Source organism: Clinocottus analis, unplaced genomic scaffold, assembly GCF_023055335.1.
Source record: "Clinocottus analis isolate CAN_PGR_092001 unplaced genomic scaffold, fCliAna1.0.p SCAF_12, whole genome shotgun sequence".
Lineage (NCBI taxonomy): Eukaryota > Metazoa > Chordata > Actinopteri > Perciformes > Cottidae > Clinocottus > Clinocottus analis.
Genome location: NW_027175843.1, coordinates 7,360,287 through 7,380,559, shown reverse-complemented (window position 1 = coordinate 7,380,559; position 20,273 = coordinate 7,360,287).

Here is a 20,273-nt window from a genome sequence, read left to right as displayed (position 1 = left end):
AAGAGGAGAGAGGAGAAAGGCTATAAGTGAGGACTTACGGAAAGACAAGAGGAAAAGTCAAGTTGCAAAAGGGAGAAGAAAGGAGAGATAGGATTTGACAAGTGGAGGGGAAAAAAGGAAAAGAGGAGATATGAAATTGAAATGGAAAAATGAGCGGACTTTGGTGGTAGGGAGGGAGGAATGGAAAAAAAAATGAGTGATGAGAGAGCAGGGATGGAGAGAATGTTGTCAGACAGTTTAATACACAAGATAGAGAGAAAATGGAGGGAATAATTATGGGATACGCGCTGCTGGTAGAATGCAGTCAGGGTGAGAGGAGATAGCATTGTAGCATGAGAAAACTAAGGTCAAACATGTGTGTGTGTGTGTGTGTGTGTGTGTGTGTGTGTGTGTGTGTGTGTGTGTGTGTCTGTGTCTGCGTGTAGGTGTTGTGTATGTGCTTACTGTGTCAAATTACACCACAACAGCAAAGAGAGACATTTCATCTCCAAGATATGATTTGATTGATGGATGTGGGTGTCCCAGAGAGGTGTCAGATAGCCTGTTCTCTCTCTCTCTCTCTTTCTCTCTCTCTCTCTCTCTCTCTCTCTCTCTCTCTCTCTCTCTCTCTCTCTCTCTCTCTCTCTCTCTCTCTCTCTCTCTCAACCCTGTATTCACATAATAGCAGAACCTCAAAAGCCTGCCATGATCTGAATTAAAATAAATGAACTTACTCAAAGGATTTCACGAAAATTAAAATGTAATCTTTTGAGATGCCTCAAGTGTCATCTACAACATTTCTATAAACTATTATTGATGAAAGGTTAAGTTGGAGCAAACATATTGACTGTGTTAGCATAAAAACAAACAAATATTGGAAGCATAAGGACGGTTAGACATCTTCGTCTCCATATTCTTTATTACAGTTAAATTCATCCTTATCTTTTATACTGCAATGTAGTTTGGGCAAGTACTTTTCCTACTTCTCTAAAAAAAATATTGGTCACTTCAGAAATGCTTTTTTAGGATTGCAACACGATGAGGTCACACATCTCAGCTGCTCCTTTATTTCACAAACTACAGATTTTTACTAATTATAACATTAATATTTCTTTAACTTGAATTTTCATGTATAATATACTTTTAGGTGAAGGGAATATTCCTGATCATTTCAAGACCTTCAAATAAAATTCACAGATTCATTCTTACTTAACTTCACATCTTCATCCTCCCAAATTACTGACGAGCAGAGGTCAATTTTCTATTAGATTTCGGGGAACCAAATTATGGAACGACATTCCTACCTAACAATGTAATGTTCCTCTATAAAAAAAATTCAAAGATTGCCTAAAAGAAAGTCTAATTGCTGTTTTGTAATATTTTTATGTATTAGTGCTGTTATATCTACATTTTTAGTTACCATTGCTTAGGAAATGCCTCAAGGGACTAATCTAACATCCTGAACCAACGCAAGCCATGCTGACTTTCACGCTCACACATGCACACACAGACTTGACATAATTAGATGAATTTTCTTCATTTCCTTTCTTTCTTTTGCATGTTTCATTTTATTTTTGTCATTTTGTAAAATGTAAAATGGCTTCACATAAGCCCAGTTGGCTTTTTGTCCCTTCCTGCACCGTGATGTTCATTTTCTCTCATGATGTTTTATTTTGTTGTTTGAATTGTGCAAAAATAGATACAAAATTAAACAACTTCAAGGTTCTATAGGAGATTCAGAGCATTAATACAGCAGCAAACTACCACTATGTGAAGATAAGCTAAAGCAATGTCTCCCTGCACAGAGAACTGGTTCAGAGCCTTGTGGAGACAACGGATATGCTTTGATTTCCATATGGAGGACCTTAAATAATAAATCATATTCATTAATGAAATGAGGCTCTCCTTGTTGAACCATGACCTGTAGAACAACAGCAGCTCTGCATGCAGCGCTGGGAGCTCGTGTGCAGTAATCGCCCCTCTCGCTCCGACACCCGAGACCACCGAAGCTTAGCAGGGTGGAAAGTTTGAACTTACCCTGGAGGAGCAGAGATGTTTGCTGCCTTCTCATGGACTGGAGGAGATTACCGGGGGATTGTTTGACAAACAGTGGGCCCAGCGAACACTGTGTATTTTCTTTATGGTCTGAGTAAACGTGTCGCAGTTTGGGGGCTTTAACGGAAAAGCTTTGTTTATGTGTGCGGGCAACGGCGACACAGGGAATGCTAATAATCTGGATATTTATTCTACCTGCTGATATACAAAACTGTCCAGTCGTGATTGTGAGAAAGCAAACAGGAGATATGAGATTGCATCTATTATAAACTTCCATCTGGTCTCTGTGGCACGCACAACAAAGAAGAAGAAAAAACAAGACTACCACACAGAAGGCATGCGAAACAAGTCTGAAAGGAAGCCCGGGAACATGAGCACATCAGTCAAAAGAGAAGCAATACACAGATCCATCTCCAGCCTCCAGAGTCCAGGTTATGGTGCTGACATGCTCGCTGCTCTGCAACATCCTCCCAGTGAGGGTCCTGCCCTCCGGGGCTCTGCAGCACTGGTTCAGCGTGTCACTGTGATATATGTGCAGGCGGTAAGGGCACTCAGCATTAGCTCCACAATCCCCCTCACTCCATGAAGGGAAACGACCTCTCACCTCCCCGCTTCCAGGAAGCCTATTGGACGAGCCATCGGTCCATTTATTGTCATTAAAAACTCGAAGTGGAGTGTCAGGTTCTCCCCACAGGGCTCTGACCCTTCAGCCTCTCACAGGCTCCTGTGTGCATCATCACCATCATACTTCTCTTTTTGTGTTTGTCTTAGAGTGCTACGGTGCAGTTTTTATTGTAGGTAATAGATTTTGTCAGTTTCCCTGTACATACCAGGGCATCAGGGCGAGGCAGGCCCAGCACTGTTTATGTGGATTTCCGGTCGCTAAAGCTTAAAGCAGACATCATGCAGATCCTAATGGCCTAAAGCCTGAGAGGCTGCGCTCACCTCCAACAGGCCTGTCTGCCCCAAACAAGAGGCTGATTGTTCTCTGGACAGTCTCGAGGATGGGGAAGTCAGAAGTGGACAGAGCATGCTAAAGAAAGAAAGAAAGAAAGAAAGAGAGAAAGAAAGAAAGAAAGAAAGAAAGAAAGAAAGGGATACTGTGAATGTTCAGGTTCCAGTGATCCCCTCGTACACATGCTCCTCCAGCCGTGTAGAGAGCTCATCAAAGCGAGACTCACTTCAGTCTGCTCTGAGAGGAACCCTTTCACCTGTTGTTTATCTAAAATACTATTATATTTTATAATAATGTGTTTTTTTTCATTTGGTTGTCACAGCTATATATATATATATATATATATATATATATATATATATATATATATATATATATATATATATATATATATATATATAATCCCCCACACTCTTTTAACCATTTTAGTACGAAGCCTGTCGCTGGCGACAGAAAGTAACATGCAAACTGGATACAAAACTAATTTGATCGTAACTCTTTCAATATTTGGAATCAACGTTATTCCAACGGATTCTAAGCGCTAAGAAGCGTAGCTTTCCAATGCCATGCGGCACTTTCCGTAACGTTTAAGTCAGCTGACATTTTGTGACTCAACAACAGTATTGAATGTCAACTTTTAGTTGTGAGTTTTTTCATCAAGTACAGAGAATATTGCATATTGAGAAACGGCCGCTGTAGACATCCTAACGCTGATTGGCCAAGACTCAACAAGTCACATCAAAGAAGTTCTGTTGCCAAGACCATAACATCAGCTTTTCTCCACGTCTCACAGTCCAAAATCCGGAAAAAAAAGTCTGGCCTAAATCCGGACACCTGGTCACCCTACATGAGCATCAGGAGTTGTACATAGAGGGGAAACGTCAGGAACATAACTTTAACTTGATTGTCAGGATATGAAGATTGTTATACATGGACTAACTGTATATAGTTTTATCTATTTAGTCACTGAACGTTGTTAGCTAGCTTAACATCAAACATGATAGTGATTATAGATTAAGTCATTATCGCTAAATGCCTCATAACTAGGGATCTTGCGTGGAGCTAGCCTCGCAGCTAGCTGACTCGCGCTAACAAGCTGTTACCGCGCTTGGCATGTGATTGGTTGGCGGATGAGTGCGAGAGCAGGATCATTCTTGTTTCATGATGAGCTGTCAGCTTAAATGGATGTGAAAAAAGACTTTGAGACTTGAACTACTCTTTGTGTTCATAAACATCTTGGTTTCTCTCAAAGAGCTTTGTGATATATTGCCATCATCGGGGTCTGTAGTGATGTAAAATGAAAGGTTATTTAATAAATAGCTTTAGTGAAATTATGTAACATTGTACAAAGCATATTCAAGGTATCAAAATCAATTAAATAAATCGAAACCACAAAGGCTGACATGTCCAACCTTGGTTGGAACAATAACAAGAGGAAACCGAGCAAAAAAAAACAATACAAAAACAAGAATATTTCCATGAGTTTGTTTTTCTGTAGCAGCTGATATTTGAAGGATGAGCTTCATTTGTAAATGCATACGTTTTCATAATATACATAAAATGCATGTTCGATGATGCATTTCATTTGTTACTGGCGTTATTTAAACAGTTTTCCGCTTGTTTGCTCCACAAAGGTGTACAAATAGAGCCAATAGACCAGAATAGAACAAAAATGTCTGCTGATATCATTATTTAAACAAATCTAAAGGGATTAAAGCAGAACATCTTTTTATGGTTCATTTATTCCATCTGTTTATCTGCAGCTTTTTAAATGTCCAGTTGAAGCAAGAGAGGGTGTGACATGTTCCTTCATTATGAACCAATCCCACACACACACAAGCAATTATCAAACACGCATTACTACTTTGCAGTTTAACATTTATTCCAAGACTTTGACATAATGACATCTTACTGACCGCTTGTGAAGCTTTGTGAGGCGACTCGCTCACACGGTGCTCGTTGAGGACTGAAACTACTGAACAATACGTGCTTTCACGTCAGGCTCAAGTCGGCAAATCATCCGGTGAGGCTACGGAAGCGCTCGGTGCACCTAAATTAATCGCCTTCAAAGTAAACAGGTGCTGCACTTTAAATCTCTCCCAGACAGCGTAGTTCAGACCTGGGCATCTTATGGCTCTCCCAGCCCACGTAAGAACAATTAAAAATAAAAAATAAATAAATAAGATGCACGCCATGAATGCAATACAACGCCACTGCTTTTACTTTGAAGGCGATTTATGTACCTGTGCGCGCGCTTCTGTAGCCTCACCGACAGCAGTGTTGACGACTTGCTGACTCAAGCCTGACATTAAAGCACATATTGTTATGTAGTTTCTGTTCTCAGTGAGCAGTGAGCGCTGCCAGCAGCCGCTCCGCCTCACAAAGCTCTCACAGGCGGTCAGTCTCTCAGGAGCCTCGCGCTGCAGTCTACAAGTACAAGTTGTACAATAATCACACATGCGCAAAGTTGATCAGTGATTAAACCTCTCTCGCCGATACCTGTCAGCTGTCCTTCACATCTCCACCTCATTCAACCAGACTTCAGTGCACTAGCCAACACAGACCGGACTTTTCTCAATGAGTAAGAACAACTGAACTGAAACTGCTTTCTAACCCCGCCTCTTTTGGGCCAAAACGATTTGGCCCAAATGTGCGCATTCTCGTCAGACAGCAAAGAGGCAGAGAGAACGTGCAGGAAAAGCATATATTTTGCGCAGATATCCTATTTTACAAACATTACTGGGTATATAACATATTTCAAATATTGACAATTTGTATGATTTTCTATTTATTTTTTGGCCCCTTGGCCCTCTATTGGCCGGCCACAACTGCTGTTCAGGCTGCTGAGAGCAGGTCACAGGGAACCCCCACCTCCACACACACGCACACACACACACACACACACACACACACACACACACACACACACACACACACACACCCCAACAGCCCCCGTGAGAGAAATGATGAACGGGGGCTGCACAAAGCCAGCACTCAGCTTTAATTGGACGGAAGGTGACTGTACACTCACACCATAAATAACTGGACGAATGAGAGCGGTGTGTGAGGCACGGTGGGGAGAGGAGGGTTACCCAGCATGCAGTCCTGCAGTGAGCTAAAGCACCACTGGAGCTAAGGCTTCAGGGACCCGGTGTAAATATCCTGCGGGCTAACTGATTTGTCTACGGTCGTAAACACGGCATAAAGAGCTAATATACAGGTCAGCACCGGCCTGATTTACACCCCCACGAGGCGGAAAACTTCATCAAAGCATTTCATTTCACTCCTCTTGACTTATATCCAATTTTTTTTGTTGTACTTGATTATTTGATTGATTTGATGAAATGACTGATTGATTTGACAAACTTTCCACATCCTTTAAAGTCAACTCTGCATAATGGTATCTCTAATGAAGGGTTCGGGCAGACGATCACTCTAAAGGTTTTGCTGATAAACTTCAGAGATTCCAAGATCTAGATTAAGATTTACAAGATAGAAAACCTTTTAATTTGTTTGTGAGCCGGGGCTCTGAATCAATCCGACTCAGAGCGATGCATCTGTCGTCCTGAGCTGCTCTCCATTCAACGCAGGAACACAGAGAGATGAGAGGAAGAGGAGCAGGAGGAAGAAGAGCACCACTGATGAAAAGGACCAAGATAGCCTCTTCAATTTTTGATTATCAAAATAACTCCATCATGTGCCTAATTTGCTTGGATTTTGAATGATTGGGATTTTGAATGATGGTGTTTTGAATGATTGCAACTTTGAATTCTAGTTATTTTTCTCTTCTGCTTTTCCGAGGAAAGATCTTGTTCCCCGTGCGTTGTTTGATAGCACTGGAAACAGCCTCATTGTTGTTTCAATGAGGATTGCTGAACATGCTCCTACAATGTTTTTGAAGATAAGAACAAATTACCTATGCGTCTCTCATCCATAAAACAAAAAGTGAATTCAAAACCTGAACCCCTCAAGTGAAGAGTTGACCTTTCATAGAAAATGATTCAACCCTGTGCACCAGAATTTACATGTATTTACGAATAATGTGCAACAGCAAACACCGATATAACAAGAAAGTACAAAAAGAGTCTTTTAAGTTTGTTTTCCCAACGATATCTGCTGTTGCAGTCTCTGTAGCTTGTGTGGTTACTTTGAGCTCAGCCACAGAGAGCAGAGGAGATACAAAATGACGATGTTAATTCATGGACGATGTTTTTCATGTTCAGCATCTTACTTGAATAGGTTAGTTTATTAATCTGCACTAAACTTAAGCACAGCTGAGGCTGATGCCTTCACTTTGGCAGGAATTTGGTCTTAAACCGAAGTATCAAACACATATAAATGTTGCCCTGATAATGAAGAAAGATTAAAGGTGAAGTAATCACTAAAGTGAATACAGTTCACCCTGAAGGGGAGAAGTAGAACATGTCTGTACTCAGTGTCACAGCAATCCATCCCATAGTTTTGAGATGTATCAGTCGTTTCATCCATGGAGCCATGCCACGAGATATTAAACTGCAAATTGTCAATGTAATTATGCTCTTTGTGTGACTAGTCTAATGCTCTGACCGTACTATTCAAATGATTGACACTGAAATTATACGACATTATACGATTATAAATGAACAAAATCATTGAAAGTAAAATGTTGATTCAGAAAAATATCATCTTTCCGTGTTTCCAGTATCACTGACGTGGCACTGAGTTCTCCTGCTGACGTCTGTTCAAATACATTTCTTCTCTCCAGAATCTCACAAGCGGCGTTTCTTCTCATGGAGTAATGGGTTAATCATTTCCTGTTGTAAGCTTGTGACATATATCCATGAATTTAAACCATGTGTGTCTTTGGCCCACAGTATATACACGGGAATGAAATGCCCCAAATCCTTTAAATGGACTGATTTCTGGTGATACGCATAAGTCAGGCTAATTCATCTTCCTCATGTTTGCCCTTGGAAAAACCACAGCTTGTCCCTTTGTGCAGGGAAATGTTCAGGACACAAGGCGTGGAACGTAAAACTCCATCATCATCAAGCTCTTTTTTTCTCCCCTCCGTACCGGCCCTAATTGCCTTTTTCTCCTTGTGTGAGTGACTGTGTGTGTGTGTGTGTGTGAAGGTGTATGTGTAGGTGTGTGAGTGTGTGCGTGTTGGTGTGTGAGTGTGTCTGTGTGCGTGGGTCTCAGTCAAGGTGTTCATCTATAACTTGCAGAAGGAGGGACCCCCGGCCGGGCCAGCCATCTGTCACCTGGACTCCTGGAGGGACTGCAGTCTTGTGTGGCTTGAAAGGCAAAATCATTAAGATGTTAGAATAACAAATGTCGGCCATGTTGGGCTCTCTATCAGGCAGACCAGGTCCGGGCTCATCTCTTTCAAGACGAAACAGAACGCGTCACTTCGTCTTGATCGTCGAAATGACCGGAGCAAGACGCATCGCTTAAGAGATGCCTCTCGTCTCCTTTGACTGGTCCGGTTCTCTAGTCCTTCCACAGGAGTGTCAGTAATGGCATCAATATGGACAATGCAGCCAGTGGTGTTGCCCTGGGGTGCGGCTAGTGGAAGGGAAGCCCTCACAACCAGAACCAGAACACAACCCATGCGATTGATTCAGATTTGCGTTACAATAATAATGTCTTTTGCTCAACGTATCCTCAGACAGTTTGTGTGCTATCTTAACAAAACATCACATCTCTGCTTGTTACATGCAACGTCTTTTCAACCAATGTATACGTCTTCACAAAAAACAACTCAGGGTTAGGGAACTAAACGTGTTAGTTAGGTTTAGAGAATACTACTTGTTAGTAAGGTTAAGGGAACAAAACTATTTAGTTAGGTTTAGGAAACAAAACTAGTTAGTTAGGTTTGGGGAATAAAACTTGTGAGTTACGTTGACTTTTTGCTTAAAGCATGAGAAGAAATAGGGTTAGGAGAATTTGTCATATACATATATGAAATGATGACTGCTGGGTAATATGTATATTATTTTGACTCATCATGTGATGAAACAATCTTTGTCTTTGACATTTGCCCCAGTAACTAATTTCACTGTGAAATTCAGCACGTTGTTGGTAAAACTTTAAATATGCCTTGTGTGTGTGTTTGAACTGAAATACAACCCAAGAAAAGTTGATTACTTTCCATCACTCATTTTAACTTGTCTTCCTCAATTTCCCCCCAATCTCTCTCTCTCTCTCTCTCTCTCTCTCTCTCTCTCTCTCTCTCTCTCTCTCTCTCTCTCTCTCTCTCTCTCTCTTTCTCTCTCTCTCTCTCTCAGGCAGAGACCCAAGGTTAGTGGAGGTCTGTTGGGACATTGATGAATGGATGTGAAGGGTGTCATCCTGGACAAACAGAGCCAGAGCCCACATGCTGCTACATCCTGAAAAATATGCCTGTTACACGGACAGCTGAGGGAAATAGTTTGGAGGTCTCTCACATCCTCTCCCTGGCTCGCCCTGTGTTTCTCTCTACATGCAAAAGACATATTGTGTCATTCCCTGAGCGCAGAAAGGAAAAAAATAACACGTCAACGCAGATGCGACGCACCACATGCGGTGGACAAAATGAGCTTTTCAGACCGATATCAGCTCAAAGGGCTGATGTCTGAAACATGACACAAAGAACACACACTTTTGTTCACAAGGTCAATGTGTTTTGCCATCAACATCCTCGCCCCCCACATGCTGTTACAGCCAAATAAATATGCCTGCCTCTAATCTCTGATGCCACCCAGCCTCGCTCCTCCAAGGGTGTGCCGATAAATAGCTTAGTGTAAATGGCCTCTTAAAATATGACATTGCCACGATTTCAGTGAAGTGAAGGGGAGAACTGGTGGGAAGGTGAAGGAGGAGCCTTGAGAAGAGGTACCAGAGGCAGTCAAGTCCGATCTCACTCTCAAGTCTGAAGCTTTATCACACAATAAGTCGTCTATAATAGCATTTAATGCACTATTGATCTCGAGGATGAGGCTCTAATAGCATACATACAGCCGGGAAGATGCTGAAACAATGTTTTATTAGGAGGTTGAATGTCTCTGAGCTTATGCAGAATAATACATTAAATCAAAACCAACACCTACTTTCAAATTAAATAAACTCTATGCATGGAATTAAAGCAGGTAGTTTGAGGGGCGGGAGGCGTTAAAGGCAGTGGAAAAGTTGACTCAAAAGAACTTTAGGAAAAACGCAGCACCACGCTGCGGTGGACAACCACGCATCCGGTCCAACTCAGCCATCAGAGCACTGGTGACTCTCTAGCAGGAAATTACTGAACATTTTTTTGAAGTATTTGTAAACCTTTCAAAACAAAATATATTGAGGCTTCAGGAGGAACCTATGCTCAAATGCAGAAACTTGTACATTGTACTTTTTTGGAAGAAATGAATTCAGCAAAGCAGTTTAACACTGTTTTGTCCTCATGTAAGAATCAGTCCCTGACTCCTATGATCTCCTCTGGTCTGAGAGGGACGGAGCAAACACTGCGAGGTGGAGGAGGACGAAGATGAAGGTGCTGTTGGAGTACAGGATGAGAAGTGAAGCGAGGGGGGAGCTCAAGGCTGGATTGGTGTGTGTGTGTGTGTGTGTGTGTGTGTGTGTATATGTGTATGGGGGGGGGGATCTTTCATACAGTACAGGAGATCCAGGAGATATATGAAGGCTTGTCACATTGTAAAGGCTGAGGTATGGTCTCTATTGGTCCAGACAGTGACCTCCAGCACGGGGCCAAAACATTTCCAGATGTCTGCCAACAGCGTCACTGGAGCTGCTTCCATGTGTCTGTGTGTGTGTGTGTGTGTGTGTGTGTGTGTGTGTGTGTGTGTGTGTGTGTGGGAGGGGGAAGGGGGGCAGCACATTGCAAGGCTGTAAGGGAGAGAAATGAATTTGGCTTGCAAATCAAATGACGGGCAGACATAAAAGTCTGAAGCTTTACAGAGAGCAGGAGAGGGAGCGAGACTGTGATATAGAGGGAGATGTGTGCGTGTGCATGTGCGTGCACGCGTGCGTGCGCGCGTGTTTGTGCGAGCGCGCGTGTGTGTGCGTGCATATCTAGATGTTAGTGAAGAATGGAGACAGAGACACTAAAGTACTTTAGATTTCTTCCCTCTGTGCTTCTGCCCAGAAGGGAATCTTTGACGTTCATTTATTCCGCTCCCCAGCGTGCCAGCTTGCCGAGAATTCAACATCAATCACGTCGTTTCATTTTTTTATGTTCATTTTGTATCACCATTTTGCATTTTGGTTCGTCATTACTGGTGATAAATAGGCAAAAGCATTGTCTGGGCGATGGTTTACATTAAGGCCGATCCACTGGGGAGTCTACACGAGTCTGAATTATGAGAGGATTGAAATAGTCTGGGACATGTTTTCACTAAAATGGAATCTGAAAGTTCAAGCTCAGGGGAGGAGGAACAGCACTCTGGACGAGAGTTCTCTGCACTGCAGCGACGCCCGGGAATAAAAGTAGGTATTGAAGCGGAACAAAATTTCAAACATGATAACTCATGTTTTGCATCAGCTGTCAGTAGCAATTGCACTGGTTTCTATGCAGTAAAATCCATTGTTCTTATCAGTGATAACAGACTGCACACAGCTGATGAAACTCCTCTCACCAAAGCAGAGCATCATGAGGGAGAGCATTCACCAAAACCACTGCATTGGCCTTAAGAATGACAGCCCCGGGATACTCAAGCAAAATCACAGTGTTTCTTGCAACAGCTTGGTGTGAAACCAGCGAGAGAAGCAGTCGAAACGTTGAATCATTTCAAAGTTGAATCCTCGTCTCCTTTCCTTTCCGGCTCCTCCGCAAAGCCTCGTTCTGGGCCTTTAGTGTTGAGGAATGTCGGCGAGCCTCAGGCGGTCTCTGCGGGCTCTCTATTTACAATTCCATCTCACTTCCACCTGTTGGGTCCGCCTGCTCTGCCTTCGGGATATAAAGAGGTTTTTCAGGCAATAGGGAAACTTTTCAGTCACTCAGACAATCAAAACACGGAGCTAGATGCAAATCCACAGAGAATTGAACAACAGGCTAATGCGGCCTGGCTTGAACTGCTGGGTTACAGCCGGTTTGATGCTGAAATTGTACGCAGTCATGGAAATGAAAGGCAGCTTAGATGAAAAGCATCCACCAAATGGCATAATGTGAAAGAGACGCAGCTTTACTGATCCCCGTAGAGAAATTAGGCAGCGACAGAAATAATAGGATTCACCACAAATAGAATTAAAGACAACGACAATCAGACTCAGAATCAGCTCTGCTCAGACATGAAATCCTTTAACATTGTGGGTCGTATTAAAAAGGAAAAAACACATAACACCCAAAAAAATGTGAGAAAAAAAAACTGCATTATATAAGATATTTAGATGTAAATGAACAATATGGCATTATTGCTGTTCAAAGCTCAATGTTCATTATTAGAAGCAGTTCTTTGGCTTCAGAATCAGAATCAGTAGGTTAATTCTGCTGCTGACCTACCTAAAAATGTAAATGTTACTTTATGGATCTGCAAATGCATGACAGTGTAGAACATATGTCCACAGAGTTTGTTCAGTTATCTAAAGTTACAAGTGTTTGCTGACCCTCTTGTGGCTTCAGCAGATGCAAAGCAAGCAAGAGAAAGTCTACAACAACGTTCTTGCGTGAGGTCCATTGCTTCATGTATTTTGCAACATTGTCGACAATTTTAATGTGCATTTTCCTCAACGCCTTTCAGCACTACGTTTCTTTTAAACATGTATTCGGTGTTGCGTATTAGTAGCATATGTTATCTTTTTTTTTTTTTTTCCCAGGATAATTATCCATTAAGATGGTAGCATAGAAAGTTTAAATCAACCCTAGAACACGAATGTTAAAAATAGTCAAACTATCACTAATGTCAGGTGAATTTCATTGGGTATAATGTACCTGATCAAATTCATTCTCATCGAAAATATATATTCAAAACACATTAAAATGTTAGGAAATGTGAATGTATGCATTTTTCCCGAGTGGAACCAATAAAAACAATTTGATATGATGTCATCCCACGCATTGTTTTTGAGGTTTATGAAAACATATGGTCCTGATTTAATAAGAAGAATAGACAAAAGCACCAGAATGTGCAGGCTGCATTGTGAGCTGTTCAGATATTCAGTGCTTGTCTGACCCAGACGAGTCCTATATATCTGTGGTTTCAGCTCCAGCACTGCTACACCACTGTAACAAAACACTTCGTCACACTCTGCAATGGTGTTTGACCTCACCCACACACACACACGCATACGGTCCCATGTAGTGTACATGTATGATTTATCATCCAGAGATGGACACATCTGACCCAGCTGTCTGTGTCAGAATCTGAGTTATGGAGATCCAGCTCTTTGCTGGGCTCCCAAACCTGCCAAACAGGTTCCCAGTTCACTTGGAAATCTCACTCCCCGGGAGAGAGTTGATCAGGAAATTAAAAAATTCAATGGGAAAAACAAGATGGCAGGTGAACTCCCTCCTGTGCGTCTCAAAGCACACACATGCTCGTTATAGCTTGGCTGAGATGTTGATCCATTTCCTCCTTGTGTCGTTCAGTGTTTAATCTCAATGAATAGCCTCGCTGATAAATGCCACAGCTGCACAGCCGAGGTTAAGCATGTTCTCTTTTATCTTTCTCTGGCTGTCATGCAACGGACCCGGACCCAAAACAAGTCTTCAATGCTGTGTCGCACAGTGACGCCACGGCTCCGCCTTCATGCTCTTTTGTAACACCAGTTGCCATAATTTACATGAAATGTGTGTTCAGAATTTGAGTAGATTTGCGCAGGCATTGGACCAGGATCGTACAGACCTTTGTGCAATAGCTTGTCAAGCTATGCTACTTCATTAACCATCAGATAACAGCACCTAAACCAATGGTCACCTGATCCGTGTGCTATAGAGAGTGTGGAGAATATACAAGCAAGTTTGATGTATTTGGTATAGAAACATTACAAGCATACAGCTACTGTGGTCAAGTAGCGATGTCAAACACCCTGATAGAGACTCAGACTTCATTCAGTTTTAAAACAGGCGCTAACAATATTCCAGTGTTTTGAAGTTTAAAGTAAAGGTTAACAGAGTGACCGTCTACGCTGGTGGGACTTAGCTGAACGCATCGTGGTCACCCGGACTGGCAGCAGCTGTTGAAAACACAAACGAAATGTGTGAGTGTGTGAATAAAAGCCTTCAATCTATTTTAAATACAAACCCATCTTTGTTTATTATCTAGACAAAACATTTATGTGAGTTTTTAAGAGCAACTACGATCGGATTTAGCTGAAAGACACCCGTTAACACGATCACTCGGTCACAACCCCGAAGACTGCAGTGTGCTGTTGGAATATCGATTCTGATAACCGAATTTTGATGCTGTTAACAATTTGTATTGTAAATTCCCTACATCGAGTCCATGCTCAACATCACATGCAATGATCGGATCGAGACAAGAGCAATATCCAAGTCCCATAGTTGATAAACATGTGTAAGATAAAAACAGTGTGATACATCGCCATGAACAGCCTTATTAGTAATAATTATATCGTCGCTACCTGGTAGAAACCTAGTAACTCCATATTTTCATTTTTTCGTTCACCCTCTACCTTTGTCTGTGGCCATTTCCTCTTTGAGGACCCTTGACACTGACGCAGGGCTCTGATTGTGACCTGGACCTCTCCACTTCCCCGGGCTGTGGACTTAATGCAGGGAGAGAAGCGCAGCTCCGATGTTGACAGTGAGTATCAGTGGAAGTGTTTTCATTATAAAGACGCTAGCATAGTAACTGAGTGTCCATACTAATCAATGCATATGCAACAAGTACTGTAAATTCTTCTTCAGAACTTGGTTATGACAACAAACGGTGTGCTCTTATAGCTTTATCTGAAGTATCCATGTCCCTCAGCATTTAGGGGCTAGTGCACTAAAATGGCGAAAACGTAATGTTGATGGACGCGCTCGCCCACAGACAGCAATGTTGAGGATCTGAGGTAGAACACAACGACTGGGCTGTGTTCCTACAGCGGTACCTGTCAGCCAAACGGCTGCTAATACTGACTGACAGTCGGGCCTTAACACCCAGAGCTGTCTACAGAACACAAATGATGTCAGAGAAACAGGAGTGGCAAGGCTCTCAAAGAAAACTCTTGATATCCCTTTCTGAAAATGTCCATCCAACTTCAATTTAACTTACTTCTTTGCTTTTCCTGCCGGACTTCTGGAAACCTTCCAAAGTGGGAAAAAGCTATTTTCCCAAGGAACACTCACAGTCTGACTGGTGTTGGTGGTGCTGGTGCACAGATTCTTGGCATGGCTCGTCTGAAAACAAGCGCCGGTGATTCTAGCTAGTTATCCCTGATTAAAAAAGATTAATGCCTTGGCCCACAACATTGGTGAGAATATGTTGCACTTTGATTTGAGAAGCATGTGTAATTATCTCTATTGGAGAATTGAAAATATGGCAGTACAATGAAAAAAGACAAACACACATCCTCATGGAAGTTTAAAGATGTTTGCAATAAGTTTGAAATGTGAGAAAATGGCATCCGGATACACTCATCACGCACTTAAGATGGATTTAAAGCCGGACAGAAGGGTCTGGCATCCAACTTGACTATCAGTCAGCACAGGCTCATCTCGGCAGCTAGCCTTGATATTGACCCTGTCTCTGCAGTGAGAGGCTGAAGTCCTGCTGTCCAGATTAAATGTAATTGAAGGGTAATGCTTGGTACAAACAGTGAGACAGCGTCTCTCCTTTAAGGGACTAACGATCCATGTCCTCCATGCTGCTCTTTGACTTTCTCTCCTACCTCATCTCTGCAGTGGCCCCTCTCTCAGCCTCTCTGTTGATCTAACGAATACTGCTTGTGGGGTAATGAAACAGCTTGTTCAAACAGCATTACCCACATGTGTGAGGAGGTCAGGTTGCTACAAATGCCTCAAACCTCAAATATACATTCAATACGGTAAATAAAGACACAACACGATACATACGGACACATTACGTACCATTATTTTGAGGAGTCAGGCAGACTTGCTGAGACTGTACTTCTGTGCATCCCTTGGCTTTTTTTCATAACAAGCTCAATTGGATTTACCCCCTAATGCTCTGATAGATAAGCACTTTACTCATTAGCATGGATTCAAGGGCTCTGGAAGGAATGAAGCAATCAAACGGTAATTCCACAGACAAACACGGAGGCCATAAATCACTCGCTCCCTCACACTGAGAGACCAGATTACATCGCCACCGTGACCGCCCCGCAAATACCAACCCGTAACCAGACGAAACGACCTCTAACAACTTCACATGACTCCTAATGATACGCAACTCCCCAGTTAGCTCTGAGGAGTCAAGAGGACAAAAGCAGGCTGAAAGTAGCATGCTACTGTAGGCTGAATGTTTAACAAGATCTTTAATGTAAGTTCTTTATCTGCTGCTTAAAAGACAGACGTTACTATGAGAAAAACTTCAGTCCAATTATAAATCTGATTTGTATAGCTTAAAGCTAAAAAGGTAGGGCAGGGCCGAACACAAGCACTTGAGATGTCTTTGAAACGTTGAAAGTGTGGCAGACTCTTTAGTGTGGAATGTTAGGGAGCAGAAGAGGAAAAAGCTCTGTCATCACAGGTTCGGCGCTTGGATCCGGGAGTATGTAGGGGCTTTGCATAATAGGATCTGAGGCAATGAGAAGGAGTGGACTGGTAGAGGAGTTAAGTTATTGAAGGCTTTGTAGATCTTGAGAAGGATTTTATAGTCTGACTAGGAGCCAGCGGAGATTGTGGAGAAAGAGGAATTAGGCGATGTTGAGGGAAATCGCCTAAGTGACGGTGAATAGTTCAGGCTAGTCATTAGGATCTCAGATGCATTGTAGTTCCTTCAACACCAAGTGATTTTTGGCTATTGCAGACAAAAAATGAGCGAAACATGGTAAAGACCCTGTCATCAATACAGTATCATGAAACGATTAAAGGAGACCTCATTAGTGGTTTGACAATTTACTGTAAATCATTCATGTTCTACATTATCATCCCACCACATACAAAACGTTTCCTCATTTTCAGTCATTCATTTCCAAACTGCAAGCCAGTTAATAATCACATTTTCTGATTCCTTGATTTAAAAAATATGTTTTTGTCTTTCCCATTTATTTCTGAATGACTATAGGCCTAATGTCCTTCTACGAATATATATATGTATATATATATATATATATATATATATATATATATATATATATATATATATATATATATATATATATATATATATATATATCACAGGTATATATATATTGTGTATATCACGTTTTGGCAACCATTCTAGGGCATCAAAGAACAATGTATTCTTTCTGTACCTGCCCTTTGGCACTGATATTACACAATTACTATACATAGACTATAATCCAAAGCCTATGTTGGATTGAAAAGCTGGGATGCACTTGGTAAATATTCAGTGCTGGCGAGAGAGGACAGCTGACTGCCAAAAGCCAACTGAACAAGAGAACCCATGTGCTAATGTTAGGACTATATAAACAACAGTTGCTTCTGTCAAAGAGGGTTTTTTTTTGGGTTTGTGTGTTTGTACAAACTTTACAGTATGTTCTCACGTTGGTTTAAATTCATTATAAAAATAATTTTCTGACTTGGAGTATTCAACTGAATCCCTCCACAAACACAGCAAATGTGTCATTGAAGCTGTAGAATAAGGTATTCTTCAGTCATCTTTGTAGTGTGTTGTTTCCACATTACAACTTCAATTGGAGCCATAGCCAACATTTTATTCCTCTCATTAAACTGCATTGGCTGAAGTACTTTTGACTATTGACGCCCAAGACCCAAACACATTGTTAATAATAACCATTATTAAATAAGCGCAGTCTAAATCAAAAACAGGCCGCAGTTGATAGAATGACAGTGAAATAAATAATGTGCTATCTAGTCAGTGAATTCTTTATTTCGTTCTACAACATACAGGCTTTAAAACAAAAAGATGAATGCCGGTGTTTAGGCATGCATGAAGCAGAAGGTGGGAGGAAAACCATATGAAGCAATGAAGTCTGTGGTGTATTAATGGAAGAAGTCTAATCTACTTCCATCTACTTCCTGTGCGTAGTAAGGCATGATGATTTTGTGTGAAATATGTTTTCTTATTTTTTGCGGTTGCTTTTAACACCTACGGGTAAATTGCATTCCTGGAAATGTAGGTGACAATAGCATTGGTGTGAATACAGATAATATAAAATGAAGGGAAACCAAATTCCAAATGAAAGCTGTTCTCAGAGTGTGCGTCAACATGCACAAACATCTGCATAGTCACTATGTTACTATGTGTACTGCAGTAAACTGGATTCAGGTTCTTTAAGTGAAATGTAGAATAATTCTCCTCCTGAAACGTCACACCAATCCCCAGAGGCCAAGGTAAATCAAGGCAACATAAACAGACTAATGTTACTTTTCAAGCTTGATCAAAGCGACAATATACTGTCATCTCCTGTTCGTCCTCCCTCACAAAGGAGCAGGGCTCTGTCTTCTTATTTATCTCAGTGATGCATCCTTTTTTCCCACAGAGTTTACAGGCACCCATTGCAGCATGGCCTACATTGCCTCCCTCTCCCTTCTGATGCATATAAACACACGCCGCTTATCATCCTAGGAGACAACTGATTGAAGCTCAGAGGAAGAGTATATAAACCTTTTTTTCAAAAGAGATACATTTATCTTCAAAGATACATTTATCTTCCTTTCTGGATGAAAAATAAATCACAGGACATGTAAGAGTAAAATAAAGAAAGTAATAATTTATGTAGATGACGATCTCGGGACTTTGCCTTCAGTGAAATGGTCACCTAAACTTTATTAGCTGACATAAGGAGAATATGGAGTCACAGTATAATAACCGGAGGGATTTTAGCAGAATGTTCACGTTTGATTAGATAAATGAAATGTGGATGTGTATTTGCAAATACATAACACTATAGACCTTCATCACAATAGAGAAATGAATGGTGTCCCAGCACATTTCTCTGACACATGACTCAATCTGCTACGACCTACAAGCTAACGATCAGGATGCATTGTATTGGGCAGGGTTAGCTAGTAGCCTCAGATCCCAGATTAATGGATATTTTCTTTTTCACTAGTATGTCCCAACCTGTTCTCACGCCCAACTCGTCAAATATCCACACCCGGTCAGGGACCCATGGTGTCTGAATGGTGTCTGCCAAGGTACCCTTTGGCATCTGTATGAGCAGACGGGCCAGAGCAACAGGCATAATATAAGAGCTTAAATCATAAAGCAGGGGGGAGGAACAGACTTTCACCCTGGAGACCGCTGTTCATGTCCTGTGAGAAACCAAATTAACTTTGACTTATTTTGCCTTAGCTTTGTTTTCAAGTATTTTTGTTTCCTAAACCTAACCAAGCAGTTTTGTTACATAAGTACACCTAAAAACTTTGTCCATTGTTAAATACATTATTTCCCCCAACTTCTCACTGGCCCCCAATTGGGGCCCGCTCGGATTTTAATAATACTCAAAATTGTTTTGTCTGGGCATTTTAAACATACTGAAACTAGAAAAGTATTAAGAATGCAAATCGCCGCCTCAAGTGTCACCTTCTCCCCTAGCAAACAAAGAAATCCCTACCAGCTCCTTTACTGTCAAAATAGTAATGAGAACAAAAAATGGATTTATTCATCTTGTTTCTTGATTTACTTTTGTGGATCCTAACGTATCAGATTATTTAGGTTATCTACATATGCTCCGTTTCAAAATGATCCATTACTATGCAAGATTAGCCGTGGATAGGCAGATGCCTACTCCCATGACGGCATGCATGATCACCCCACAGATAATAAAACACTGATATAATAAACTATGGAAATTAGCTGTGACTGATAGGTGATAAATGTTTGCTCGCTAGCTAAAGTATCCCCTATTCCGTTGAGATGTAGGGTTAAACTTCACAAAACAACGTGGTATGTTTAGATAAAATTGAGTAATGTCTACCTGAGCAGATAATGAAGTCACTCTGAGCTTCTTCATTCTTTGTTGACATAGTCGGCTAGATATGCACACTTTTAATCCATGTTAGTGCACGTGCACTGGTTTTCTGGTTAGCCACCTTCCACTGCTCTCACATGGCGGTTACAGCTGCTAATGCCGTCCTGGCCTGCAGCACTGTTGTGGAAGCGTAGCACCCACCTTCCGGCTAGCTCTGTTAGCTCTGTCACAGCTGTCGCTGTTCGCACTGTTAGCATTGTTAGCATTATTGCCAGCTCGCTGTTAGCATGTT